The sequence below is a fragment of the Pteropus medius genome, unplaced genomic scaffold (assembly GCF_902729225.1).
Source record: "Pteropus medius unplaced genomic scaffold, Ma_sr-lr_union100, whole genome shotgun sequence".
In the NCBI taxonomy this organism is placed as follows: domain Eukaryota; kingdom Metazoa; phylum Chordata; class Mammalia; order Chiroptera; family Pteropodidae; genus Pteropus; species Pteropus medius.
Genome location: NW_024352786.1, coordinates 15,805,597 through 15,820,008, shown reverse-complemented (window position 1 = coordinate 15,820,008; position 14,412 = coordinate 15,805,597). Strand labels below are relative to the sequence as shown.

Here is a 14,412-nt window from a genome sequence, read left to right as displayed (position 1 = left end):
TGATATTTCTCTTTTTTTACCCGTATGTATTCTTACCAAGTATTTTTAGTTCCTTTATAATGATTTTTATCAAGAGTTCTTACTTGTAACATAATCAAATCTATTTTTGAAATATGGTTAATAGCTTTTTTGTCTTGTTTAATAAGTCCTTTTCAAAGTGAAGTTATAAAAATATTCTCTATTATATTATATTCAAAAAACTTTATAACTCTCACAAATTTAGGTACTCAGTGTATCTTGATGTGACAGGTCTTTTTATACTTGATCTTTTCTTATAGTGTCTTGGACTATCTATCCCTCTGTAATTGATATAAAACTTAAATGAGAATTCCACGTTCCAGAAAATACTGATATATTTATTTTAATTTAGAGTACATCGATTATGACATGGATTAACACAATATGTTTTCAATAATGAATTTAATGAGTTTTCAACTCAGAAAATGATTTTGATCTTTAATTTTGCTACATAATTTTGTAATTTTCTCAATAAATGTCACATATTTAAATTATTTATTACTGAACAATTGGTATTTTTTGAACTATTATAATGGTGTCATTAAAATTTTTTTCTTTTTTTTTCTTTTCTTTTTTTTTCTTTTTTTTCTTTTCTTTTTTTTCTTTTTTTTTAGGCAAGACAACCCTTGGTTGACCTCACAGATTACAAGGACCTTGTCAGTTTACAATCTCTTATTTTTTATGCCTATAGCATCTGGTCTTCCTAGGTGGTTTCTCATCCAAGTACTAACCAGGCCCAACCCTGCTTAGCTTCTGAGATCAGATGGGATCGGGCTTGTTCAGGGTGGCATGGCCATAGACAAATTTATTTTCTAACCATTTTATTTCTAACCAATTAAAGCTGAATGTAGCATGTTTTTGTGGGGTTCTATATTTATTTTTTTGTCCAGCAACACTGCTGAGTTCATTCATTAATTCTAATAGTATTATCTATTAATTGGAATTCTGTGTGTGAAGTCATATTGTCTGTAACTATGAAAGTTTTATTTCTTCATTTCAAATTTTGTAGCATTTTAATTACTTGTCATAATATATTAGTTATGTTCTAAAGTAAAATGTTGAATAGAAATGGTAATAGCAGACATTTGGGTTTTAAGTTGGATATGAAAGAGAAGGATTCACACATTTTACTATTAAATATGGTTAAGTTTACTCTTTATTGCTTTGAAAAGACCCCTCAGATTGCTGTGTTTTAAAATAAATAACTACTTGTTTAATTTTAAAATATTTTTATTGCATTTAATAAAAGGACAATTTTTTGACATGTGATATTTTTATATTATTTAGTTCAAAATATTTGCTACTTTTTATTGCTTTTTTTTTTTTTTTTCCCCCTCAAACTGATGTGTCATTTAGAAGTATTTTGGAGAGCGGAAGTGGGAAGAAAGGAAGGTTTAGTTATTTATTGACTCGGTTTGCTTTACTGGTTCTCGAGAAGTCAGTGGCCGGATTCCTATACCCAAGGTTGCAACTCTCTTCTACAGCAAAATCCATTGCTGCTCTTCTCCCCTTCCACTTGTCCTTTCAGGCCTGGGGACAGGAATGGCATTCCCACTCCCGCTCAACATTAGGTACCTCATCATTCCTTCTCTTTTAACTCTGTTCACAACTTTTTATATTTCTTTATTTTAACACTTTTTATTAACCTGTTAGGTACCTACACAATCCTGACTAATACAGTGTGTTATTCTATTTTTCAAATAAATGTTAAATCAATTCATAATTATAATTCATAATTCAAAAGTATTCATTTATATAGCACCTAAATAAATCTTGTCCTATATACTATGTAAAATTACTCAGCTTTCCTAAATATAACTAAGATTTGGTTTCTAAAGAGGATGTGGAGGGACCCTCCTTAACAATATTTATCCCAGGAAAATGACTTTTATAATACAGAGAAGAGATATAATCTAATGAGAGCTCTCGCTAGGGACAAAAATATATTACTTCCATGTAATAATGTCTGGTAGAACTGAGGAAGATTAATAAATCTACAAAAATACTCACTTAAGACTACGTATTAAACGTTGCCCACGGCAAATATTTGGTATGTTAACTTCTCAACAAATACTTTCAATTACTTTGAAATTTATTATTTTGATCATGTTTCTTTCTGTTTGCTTTGGGAAAAAAGTTATTTTTCATGCTTCTTAAATAATATTACTAATATCTTAAAAAACAAATTATAGAAAGTTCAGATTATGTTCCAACGTAGTATAAATACAGCTTGATATAGGTAGACAATTCTGTGAGAAAAGCTATCAATTACAGATCAGGTCTTTTCCCTATACTTACCCAAAGATAAGACTTTAAATTAATTATTCCAAGTGAGAATGAGTTAATCATAGTAAAATGAAAAAAGGGAAAGCAAGAAAATAGTTCTAGATTCTGGAGATGTTACCCTTAGCACCTTGACTGAGACAGATTTACATTTGAAGAATCTTAGAATTTGAGTAGTTGAATTTTCAGATAGAGGATTTTAACTATCTTATTGGCTCTGTATGTACCAGGATCCAGGAGTTCGGAATGATTCTGAATTTAGGAAGAATAATATTTGATACCAGAGTGATAAAGTGGAGAGTTAGACATTTTTCATAATGTATTTAGTGTAAACACTCGTTTCTGTCTCTCATGGTATTGGCTCTTTTGGAAAGCCCTTTTAGAAAAAAGACTGGACTACCAATAGCTTAGCAAGTTTAAATACTAAGAATGGACTCATCGATGAATGACTTCTTAGTGAGGAGCCAATTTAGAACAGACAGGGACAGGCAAACTGCTAACGGCAGGGCAGTCTGAGGTGTATAAGGATACAAGAGAAGAACAGCATGTTTTTATGTTAATTTGGTCTGTAACCTTGGCACTAAAGTGATAAGGGAAATCTCATAAGGTATAAATGAAGGTCTCCAACCAAGCTACTGAGGATGTTACATAATACATCAGGTATAAAACCTCTTTGACTACATATATATTGAGTGTTTCGTTGCTAATAACACTTAACCTACTGATATTGTAGAGTAGCAGAAAAAGCGTAACTTTTGAAGTTAGATGAGTTGAAGTTAACAGAGTACATTGGGTGAGCCATTTAACCTTTCTTGCTTTTGGTGCTCTCATCTATAAAATGAGGACATTCAATCAGATTATCTGAATGGTCTCGTTGGGCTCCATAAAACCTGTGGCTTTACATATATTTAATGAACACACTCTAAGTAAGGTAGATATGGTATAATAGGAAAAGAAGTGGATTTATTTCAAGATAAAACAGACCTGATTTTGAGGTTTAGACCTGCTTAGATCTTTTCCCTCTGACCTTGTGATCTTGAACTTGAAATGTAAGTGCTATGAGACTGCAATTTCTCTTCAAAATGTGTATTTATTAAAAAACAAATGGTCTATGGCCATGCCACTCTGAACGTGCCTGATCTCGTCTGATCTTGGAAGCTAAACAGGGTCAGGGCTGGTTAGTACTTGGATGGGAAACCACCTAGGAACACCAGTTGCTGTAGGTGTTAAAAAAAAATGAGAGAAACCATAGAGATACCCTTTCTAAATACTACATAAGTGTAACAAATGAACAGTTATATATTGGATATAACTAGGTCTCAAAAAAAAATCTTACACTGCCTAAATTTAGACTTATTTTTTTAATACATATCCCTAGTTCCAGGCACATAAGAACAGATATAACTTCTTGCCACCTCTTCCCCAGCTGGGCATGCTGTTGTGTGTTAATATATTGATGGTAGGTCCTCTGTCTTCTTGGGTCCTGGAATGACTAATAAAATAAGTCCCCGGCAACCCAGCAACCTGGATTAAACAGAGTCAGTGAGAAATATTAAGCCTAGAAACAATCTTTGTTGAATATTTATGCCACAGAGAAATCACTATGTTGAAGTAACAAGACCAAGTATGGATATTAAGCATGCTTGGACTTTAAGGAATACAAAGATTAGGTAGTTAAGTAATAAGAAAACATAGTGGAAGCAGCTAATATGACACATTTTAAAGTAGAATGGTCCCAGAGGGGCATGTTTAGTATTGGAGATCACCAGAAATTGAACCAAGTCTGTATCAGTAACCAAGAAAGTTTAAAATAGGAAAAGTATCTATTCAATAGAAAGTGTGATTCTGGGGTATCCCTTTGTGTTCCTGTTCTCCAGAAGCTCATCATTCTGACAAAAAAAAGAGAGAGAGAGAGAGAGAGAGAGAGAGAGAGAGAGAGAGAGAGAGAGAGAGAGAGAGAGAGAGATGTCTATCCTCTTGGGAACAGAAAATGACAAGAATAGAGAAAGTATTCTGACTTCATTCACGTAGACAGGGATTTAAGGCAGTCCTCTCTCTGAAGTGAGATAGCAGGATTTATATGTTCACGTGTATGTATTTATAATGATATCATATGCTCATATAATTTGTATATCTGCTTATGGTAGTCTACATAACTAAAATTTTCCATGAAGGCATGAATTGTCTCTGTCTTGCATGGCTCCTGGTAGGAACTCAATGAATATTTGCTTTACTTAGTCATAAGGTGAGTGAATAATTAAAAGCAGTAGGTATATGAATGAATGAATGCCAGGTATAAAGATTAGACACAATGTATTTGAAGCAGAAAGCTGTAGCTCGGTGGCATGCGAATAGTAATCACTTGTATTAGAAACATTGTAAACTGGGTTTAGGGCAGCAAAATATATGCTAAGCCATATCTTCACTGGAAAACACTGGGCTTTTAATATTTTTCCCACTTTAGTCTCAGGACCTAGTAGGGTAGATGAATTATTTTTACACCCTAGGATTTAGTGAACTTCTAGTCTTAACCCTGACATTCTCTTTTCTAGCTGTCCTCATTTTGCTCTCTCTCCTAAGCAGATTCTTCCATATTCTACTTGGTTTTAACTCCTCACCTCACTACTCCAAATGCCTTTGTCTGACTATATCCTATTCATCTTTGAGCTCTCAAGAAACTTTCTTTTCATTCTGTGAAAACTTTTATTTCTTTCTCTGTTGACATTTCTGTGTGTTTAACAGTGATCATACTTTTCTATTATTTAAAATCATTTTTCCTTTAACCTCTCTTCATCTGGAAGTTCCTATGACTTGCTTGATTGATACATAACAATCATTTGATAAAGATATAATGAATGGGTAAATAAAGTAATAAAACTAAAATCTCCTAATACTTGAAACCTGGAAATTCAGGGACTGCAACTGTTTTATTTAAGAGTCATTTTTCACACATTACCCAATTGCCTTTTCAATGCAGAACTTGTGGGTTTTACAAACTCCAAAAAATAAGGAAATGTATCTCTACTTTTGCCACAGAAGTGAATATATATATATATATATATATATATATATATATATATATATATATATATATATATATATATAACACTTATGCCTTTTAAATAATTTTTTAAAACATATAAATTGTATGATTCTTGGTGAAATTATGTAGATTAAAAATGATTGTTTTAGATACTTATACTACTCTACAGTTGCGAGCCTAACCAGCAGGAATCCACAAGAAAGTGAGCTAGGAGAGATGAAAGAGAATATCAACTCAATCTGAATCTGGTAAGAACAACGGTAGCATATCTGCATGTGAAATCTACATACAGGGGTCAAACTTTCCTAGGCAATGCAATGAAAGATGACAGAATCACATCCCTGATTTTAGGTAACAGTTATTCAATGATTCTTAATAAGTATACATATGTTTACAATATAAAATAGTCACAAGAGTATGATCAATGTGTCAACATTAATTCAAATAATATTTAAAGGATAACAAAAAGAAAACAAAGTAAAAATAAAAGGAGTAGAAATTATCCAAATAGAATTTCTTAAGAACTTCCTTTCTGTCTTTCTGCAGAAGCCTTTAAAAGAATGACTTGAAAATTCTACCAAAAATATTGTAGACAATAGGTAAGGGCAGAATAAATGAACAATTGATGTCTGCAAAAGAGTAGGCATATTGTACGTGGACAGATGCAATCAATCTTAAATCTTCGTTTTGTAAGGAGATCCACTTTCTCATCTGCCTAGTCCCAGCCAAAGAATCTTAAATATAATTGCACACATAGTAGGTACAAAATAATAGCTAAGTACACTATATGAGTTTGAATCTTTGCTTAGACAAGTTAAATAACTTCTTTATGTCTCAATTTCCTCATTTCCATAAAGGAGGAAAACAATACTAGTTATTTCCTAAATTTTTTGTAGAGATTAAATAAGTTAGTACCTATACATATTAGAGAACTGTGTGTGTGTGTTTGTCAATTACCAGATATTACCGTGAATGTTCGTACAGAACTATCACTACGGAAACCTGTGTTTGACAATCCTTTAAGGTTGTTTTATTCACTGCTAGTGTGCAAGCTCATCTAGGACACTCACCTTTAAGAACTTTGCTCTCTTCTTTGTTGTATTCTGTAAGATGTTATCCTGAAGATAATACTAGCTAACATTTGTGGTACAGTTACCATATGCCAGACACTTTATGTATTAATGCTTCTAACTATGAAAAATAAATAAATATGTGACTAAAATAAGACAGAGGTACTCATACCATTCCCATTTTAAGTTTTTGGAAACAAACATTAGCAAGGTCAAGTACTTGCTCTATCGATAAGATTAGATGCAGAATTTGGACTCATACACCTCAAATCCATGCCTTAACCTTCGCATCTCTATTTCTGCTTCCTAGCAAAGGAGCTCTTTCCTTTCTTCCCTGAAATAATCTTCCTCTTCCTCCTTTTCCTCCTCCTTCCTCTTCTGTCTTTTTTTTTCCTCTCCTCTCTTCTCTTCTATTTAATCCCAAATGCTTTCTCTCTCAAAATTTTTTGTTTAAATTAACTCAAAACTTTTTCTCAGGAGAAAACACTTCTCAAATGATGAAGTCTGAAAAATGATCCTACATTTCACAGAAATATTTAGCTGTAACTTATTCATTTATTTATAAAATATTAATTTTTCCTACTATGAATCAGGCTATTTCTACATGCTAGAGACAAAACAGTGAAGAAAAGATAGGATCTTTTATTCTAGTACCTTAACTAAAAGTTATTCTAGTCAGATGGTGATAAATGCTGTGGGGAAAGATCAAGGTAAAAAGGTAGCAGGACTATGAGTGTGTGTGTTGATGTAGCGGGTGTAGGGAGGGAATAAAAGAGAGGAAGGAGGGTAATAGGGAGGTAGGATAGGAGGAGAGAGAGAGAGAGTGAGATTAAGGAGGTGGTGTTCATTGTAAAGCAGTTGAGCCCTATAGTAAACCTCACTAAGATGATGATATTTGAACAACGAACTGAAGAGCAAGCACAGGAACCCAGAGGAAGGGAATTCCAGGAAGAGAGGAAGGGAATTCCAGGAAGAGAGGAAGGGAACAGTAAGTGTAAAGCCTCTGAGCAGATGTGTATAAGGAGTGGAGAAATAAACTTCATTTCTTGATGGAAAGAATGTCAAAATTACTTTACAAAAAGGGCATGCATATAGAGAAGGTAAACATCTGTGGCCACTTTTTGCAACCTATACTGTATGTAGGCTATTTGCTGTTGATGCTCAATGTGTGTAGAATTGAAAACTTTTGATGGCCATTCTTCTGTCTTTCTGCTTTAGTGTCACACCTCTCAGAGCACATTCTTAATTTTTACAACTTCTATTTAGAGACAAAATGCTCTCCTCCCACACTTTCTTATTTTTATGTCTAATTTTTAAAAATTATTGATCAGGGGAAAAATTCTATTTGGCTTAATGATTCTATGTTACCCTGCTTGTCACAACACATCCCTAGAGTTACATTAAGAAGGTGACAAAATGATATTTATTTTCAAAAAAGTGAAAGCATCTTATGGTATTTGAAAGTCAGTGACTATATGCTAGAATTCCTCCTTATCACTGTGATTTATGGATTGTGCATATGCTCAGACTTCTTTGGAGAATTTCCAGGAATCTACTGAATGATGTCCACCTTAATTTTTCTAATATCCATAAATTTGAAACAGATGGTCCGTACTTACTAGCAAACTGGATGACATACAGAGTCTCTACGAAGTTTTTAAATGCTAGGAATTCTTCCAAAGCAATGGGACTAAATGATATCATTTTGTAATATCCTCTCTGGAGATGGGGTGAAAATCAATGACTGTGCTCTTTTAGTTCTCAGTGAACTGATGTCCACTATATTATGATCTTGAAAATTACACAGACTCACACTATCAAATTGCTAACTATGACATCAGAGAAGTAAAGAGGAAGGAAGAAGGGTGAGAGATAACTTACTATAGAATCTGATGTTTACCTAAGGCATGGTTTTCTAAAGTATGTTTCACAGATGATTACCCTTAAAGATAATTGGAGGATAATTTTTGAAAATTAAGAAAAAAAAACATGGAGTAACATGAGGAAGTAAGTTTGGAAGATAATACCTATAATTTCTCTTCTTTTTAGATATTTACAGTACACATCAGAGTAATTAAATAATCAGAGAAAATTAAAAAAAAAAAACTCACCTATCTGTGTTTACTGCTTCCTTTTTTAAAGAATGCAGTAGAGCATTTCCAAAATGAAATTGATCAGAACAGCTGGTCCCATTCTGAAGAATAGGAGCTAGACTGAGAGCGGGGCAGGTAGTGAATGTTCCTACCTAACCAGGTAGCAATAATGGTCATACTAGATTTCCTTTCCTAATGGTACTATGAAACCCAACCTCATTCAAGCTCTTTACAAGCAGGAAAGTTAAAGACACGTATAGAATCCCTATTCAGAGGGAGCCTTTAAGAAAGATTTTGGTGATCCGAAGGGAAAGAATGTGGAAGAAAGGGATGGTTAGAATTTTAGTCAATTTTTTGGTCCCACCATCCAATACACTGGTTTTCCTCCCACTTTTTTACGTGTTTGTTTTAAAGTATGCATAGCTCTGTAATACTTTAGATTCTGGGAGGATTTATATAAATATGTATATAAACCATTCTCTAATAGTTGCTTACTCATACTGCATAATTAGTGAATAATTAGGAAAAAATGCCTATAAATTAATGCAGGACTAATTGAGATACAAAAAGCATGTAATGTATTCATTTGTTTAAAAAAATGCATAAGATTTTGGTATACAAAACTTCTGGTTTGTGCATCATGACTTACTTGAATTAATTTTGTATTAAGTAACAGGACTTTAAATGTGCTACTAAATATGAAGCTCTAGGCCATCACTGACCTTCCATCATCCTCATTCATCTCACATCTAAATCTGTATCCAGGAACTAAATACAGTCATCCCTAACAAGACTGTCCTGACCAAACCTCTACTCCCATCTGATGGCTATGGGCACCTTTGGTCCCACACTGACCTTCTCTCTACACACATATATCAACTATTTATGAGATTAAATTCAGGAAGAATTTTTAAAAATAGTAAAGATAACAGGGTTTTTTTTTTTTCCACTCTGACTCATTACAAAGTGACTTCTATACTTTAGCTAGGTCTCCTTTAATCCTTTCGAAGACAGCTTAAGTCAATTTATGTTATAGTAAAACCAGGAAAATATAGTTACATATTGGCTATCCTTCTTTATCCCTTATTGCTGGTCACAAGTCATAACATGCTAATGTTTCAGAGCTATCAGTGAACACAATGTTAGTGCTTCTTGGATTGTGGTTTGGTATCATCGTCAGCTTGGAAAGCTTCCTGCTCACAGAAAGTTTGAGGTTTTGTTTGGGTTTAAGAAAACTTGTGAAATCAATAGGCAAGCCAGCACATATTCCTCTTCTCTATTCTGAGATTAGCTTTTTCTAGTTTACTCCTTTACTTCTTCCTGTATACTTTGTTCCTGTATATCAAATCATGATAGACTCCCTCTGGTCCATTTTCCCAAAAGCTTATAGCAGAAATGGAGTTTATTTTTTTATTTTTTTTGGCTTATTTACTCTTAAGGGTTGCTCAAAAAAGGTAAGAAATCTAATCATAATTGTCTTGTATGTTTGAAAAATTATAGATTGACACATTTGGTAATATCTAGGAATCGAATATTTATAGGAAGTATAAATATTCCTATAAAGCAGTACCAGCTTCATCTGTCATTGTACATTTTCATCCAATGCAGATAAAATGTGGTAATTTATTTTAATACTCTTCTACTGCTACATAGAAAAATAATTACAAATTCTGTGGGAATTTTTTCATTTACAGGATGATCTATGTCATCTCTTCATATCTAGGTTGATGATCATATAATATTTCTCTATACTCTACTTTTTAGGCCTTTTCTCAGTTAATCTGTAAAGATGCACATCTGCTCACAATGAAAACAACTTGTCATGTTTATAAAGCACATTTAATATATCATTAACTACATCATAAAAAATATCTTATTTCACATTATAAAAGTCAAAAGTATCCCTTTTGTATTTTTTCCTATATAAGAGAGCTCTCAGGCCCACATAGATGGACTCAAGCCTTTAAGTAATGTAGTCACTGAAGCTGTGGAATTGCACTTCATAATTTTTTTCATAGTTTCCAAGATTTGTGGTTGATAACCTAAATATAAGTTATGATCATAACACAAGCACCTTTTTCAGAATTTTTTAAAAAAATAGATTTCTAAATAAACAACCCGATGAAACAGCGGAGCAAGGAAAGCAATAGGTCTAACACTACCTCTTAAACAAATCTAAATGGTCAGATTTTTTTTCTGTTATATTTTAATTTCTTATTCAATGTACTTTCTTAAGTCAATATAATTTTGCTTAGAGTGTAAGTGCAACAGAGGAGGAGTTTGTAAGTAATCAATGCTATAGGTTCAATATTTAAAAAGTCTGAAATAAGGACCAGATGTACAGTTCTCTCACTTATGTTTTCTAAGAAGCCTGTGTTTGGCTAATACATTTCAATGGATCTGGAGAACATTCTAGCTCCCAGCTCCCATCTTAATCTCTGTTCCAATAGTAGCCCATTTGGAGAGATCATAGAAAACTCATAAATATGTTGTTACATATTGGAGATTATTGATATCACAGAAGGATTCCTATACTGTGAGTCACCCCTAATTACGAAGTGTTGAAATAAAATTTCCTCAATCTAAAACTATATCTCCATTCTATTTTGTGTTCAAATGATCTCTAAATACTTTTTTTTTTTACTTTAATAATAATCAGTTAAAACTCATGGCTGACACAGAATATGTACTAAATTATATCAAATGCTTTAGGACTAGAGAACATGTCCATATTTGGTCTTTTAAGATTTCTTCGAATCATCTAAATTGTATTGTATAAACTATATTTACCTCTAAGGTAAGGCATTTTAAGGCTAATTTCAGTTTAAGGGTCCCTATAAAAATAGAATCTATATTAAACCTCAGGCAAGGGCCTAAGGATACCTTTGCTAATGGTAAATAGTGTACCTAACAATACTATCTATCCATCATTTTCTCTTTTATTGATTCTTTATATTTTAGCTAACAGTCTTCAGCAAAAACATTTTAAACACCAGGATTACGAACCACTGAAAATGACATATTGAAAAATGCAGTGTGTGTGTGTGAGTGTGTACGTGTGTGTACTTTTTGACTTTTGGCTTTCTGTCTGTGCAATCCATTCTTCAAAATAACATGGAGAACAGAAGTTTCAAGGAGAGTTGTAGAAGCCTGGAGAACTTTATTGAGACATTTTTACTGCGAATAGTCAGTAAGGAAAAAAAGTATCGCTTTTCTAAAGACATACCATCTTAAACTGTGATCTTTTTAATTCTTAGTGGCTGAGTAGAGTCGGTGCCACTGTCATTGGAATGTGAGATCTCAGGATCGAATAAAAGATCGAAAGGAATTGTGTTTGTAATTTTTTAATGTTATCAGTTTATTATTCTTTTATATTTCATTCAAGACCCACAATAGAGCTAAAGCAACTATTGGTCATGTTAAATATTTTTTTCTAATTAACAAAAACATTTTATTAGAAATTTCTGGGTATTTTGGTGGTGTTCATTTGTGTTTTCAGGGTCATTTATAAGGTAACGTGTCATTATTACCTCTGGCGCATTAGACACATTCTCTTCATAAAGTTTTATATTCTGCATGCAAAATAGGTTTAGAATAACCATATTTATACTCTTTTTTCCCTGTCCCTCTTATTTCTTTTACTCTTTACCTGATCACAAGGGGAAAGTAAGGCTATAACTAATGTTTTAGAGTATATGGGGGAAAGTAATACTGAATCAAAACATAGAAGTGATACTGAAACTACGTAATGACCTGTTCGGACATGTGCTGGCCAATCAGAGTGCTTGCCAACTCTAAACAGCAGAGCCAGGCGCACAGGTGTACATGTGGTACACATGAGTCCAAGCTTCAGGCCAGCGGCTTATAGTCATCACTTCCTTTTGGGTAACTTACTTTGTTAAAATAGGAACGGCATGTGGTAGACTTATTCTGGTAATCATTTCGCAATATATACATATATTGAATCCTTATGTTGTGCTCTTGAAACTGATATAATGCTGTATGTCAATTTCATCTCAATAGTTAAAAAAAAAAATGATTTGCCACCTTCTCCCCTTCACCTGTACTTTAGTTAAAAAGGAAATAAGAATAGCACTCTTGTTATCTTTGGTTTCTAGTTATAGATCTGTGATGAGCTACCTTTTGTGATTAAAAAAGGACAAAAAAATAATATCTCCTCACTAAATATACATATTTATCCTAGTGAATGGTCAATTGAAATGGAAAGGGTAAAGTATTTAGATAGATGTGTCAACTACGGCATGAAAAACACTGTCTTAAAATTACAAATCAAGCATTGACTTACATAACTGCATAGAATAGAAAATATTGTTCATATTACTCTTGAGAATATATATGTATATATACACATATAAATGTGTGTATATATATATATATTTATATATATCCATTATTTTTTTTTGTAGTTACTTTGACACAATGGTATACCTCCTATTGTGAAAATTTACAGCCAACTGTTAAAACTGTTCAAAAGTTGTCTATCAAGCTTTCATTTGATTGGCCTTTCCATCATGATTCTTAACATCCACACACTCCTAAAATGTCTTCGTGGTCACATTCTTTCCATTGGGTCATTCTTCTCTTTGTTCCTAAGTCATCTTTTTTTCTTGGTTTCCTTGTGCTGTCTTCCACTGTTGCACATGACTTTCAAAAAGAGCTTTCAGAGATGTAGAGCTCAGCTCACCAGCTATCTCAAAGACCAAGGTTTCTCACTCTCCACAGCCTCCCAAACTTCACTGCTTACTTTTTGATCCAAACTCCCTTTCCATCAGCCATGTGTAATGACATATAGTTTCTCAAATATTTTATGCTTTTGTGAACTTCGGCTTTTCACATTTGCTATTTCTGCTGTTGGAAATCCCCTTCCGGTCCAGGTATCTGGGTTCGGGGCTCTTCATCTCTGCTCCCATAAAATTCTTTTCTTCTGAACGTAACCTTACCATATTTCTGTTTTCATACATAAGGATATCTATTTGTATCTCTAGCAGAAATAAAACCTCTGTATGGTTAATGCCTTTTTCTGATTTCCCAACATCTAACTGATAGCTTAGCCTAGAGTGGGTGCTCAATAAATATTTGTTGAGTATATGAATGAATTAATGGAAATCCCCAAGATAAATAATGATGAGAGGAAGAGAGAAAAGAAAGGGCTAAAATTTGGAAATTTGCTAACCTATAAACAGTTATTCTTCAAAGCCCATGATAAAATTATGATAAGATTGTCTGGTACTCTTAAGTGAATTTAGATCTTCATTCTATACTGTTTTGTGAGTTTATTTTGTGTCCTAGATTGAAAAAGGCCCTAATATAAGCAACTGTTTTCAGACATGACCTTATGAATATATAAAGAGGATAGCAATCTAAACGGCGTGATTTTGGAAATGCTAAAAACTTTCTCTGAAAAAAATATTTCCTTAGACAAATGTAATTATTCCTGAAATTACAGAGTTGGATTTATGATTTATAATTCTAAGATTTAAAACTTTAGCACACATTGGAAGAATGCTTTGCTTACCTCCAGTGTCCTTCTATTTATGGCGATGAAGTAAAAGTCGGGTTAGTGGAGTAGAATAGGGTTGAAATCCAATTACTGATATACTTGCTTATTATCTTGTGGTATTGAACTAGTAACTTACTTTTTCAAAACAGTTACTTCACCTGTCAAAGATAGCAGTAATGCTATGATATAAGAAGCAACATAGTACAGTTGATATATAAATAGCTTCTAAAACAAAATTGCTTATATACAAATCTCAAGAAAAGAGATTTGTATATAAATTTCCCATCATTCTGTAAAAATATCATAAAATAACAACACTGATAATAATAATAATAATAATAATAATAATAATAATAATAAATCATGTATCTTATAGCTTTGTTC

At 32.8% G+C, this 14,412-nt stretch overlaps 2 pseudogenes; one reads left to right on the top strand and one right to left on the bottom strand.

Annotated features, from left to right (window-relative positions):
- Window positions 1–700: 700 nt before the first annotated feature.
- On the bottom strand, window positions 701–819 carry LOC120591396 (uncharacterized; annotated as a pseudogene).
- A 2,589-nt stretch (window positions 820–3,408) lies between these two features.
- On the top strand, window positions 3,409–3,527 carry LOC120591298 (uncharacterized; annotated as a pseudogene).
- The last annotated feature ends 10,885 nt before the right edge of the window (window positions 3,528–14,412 follow it).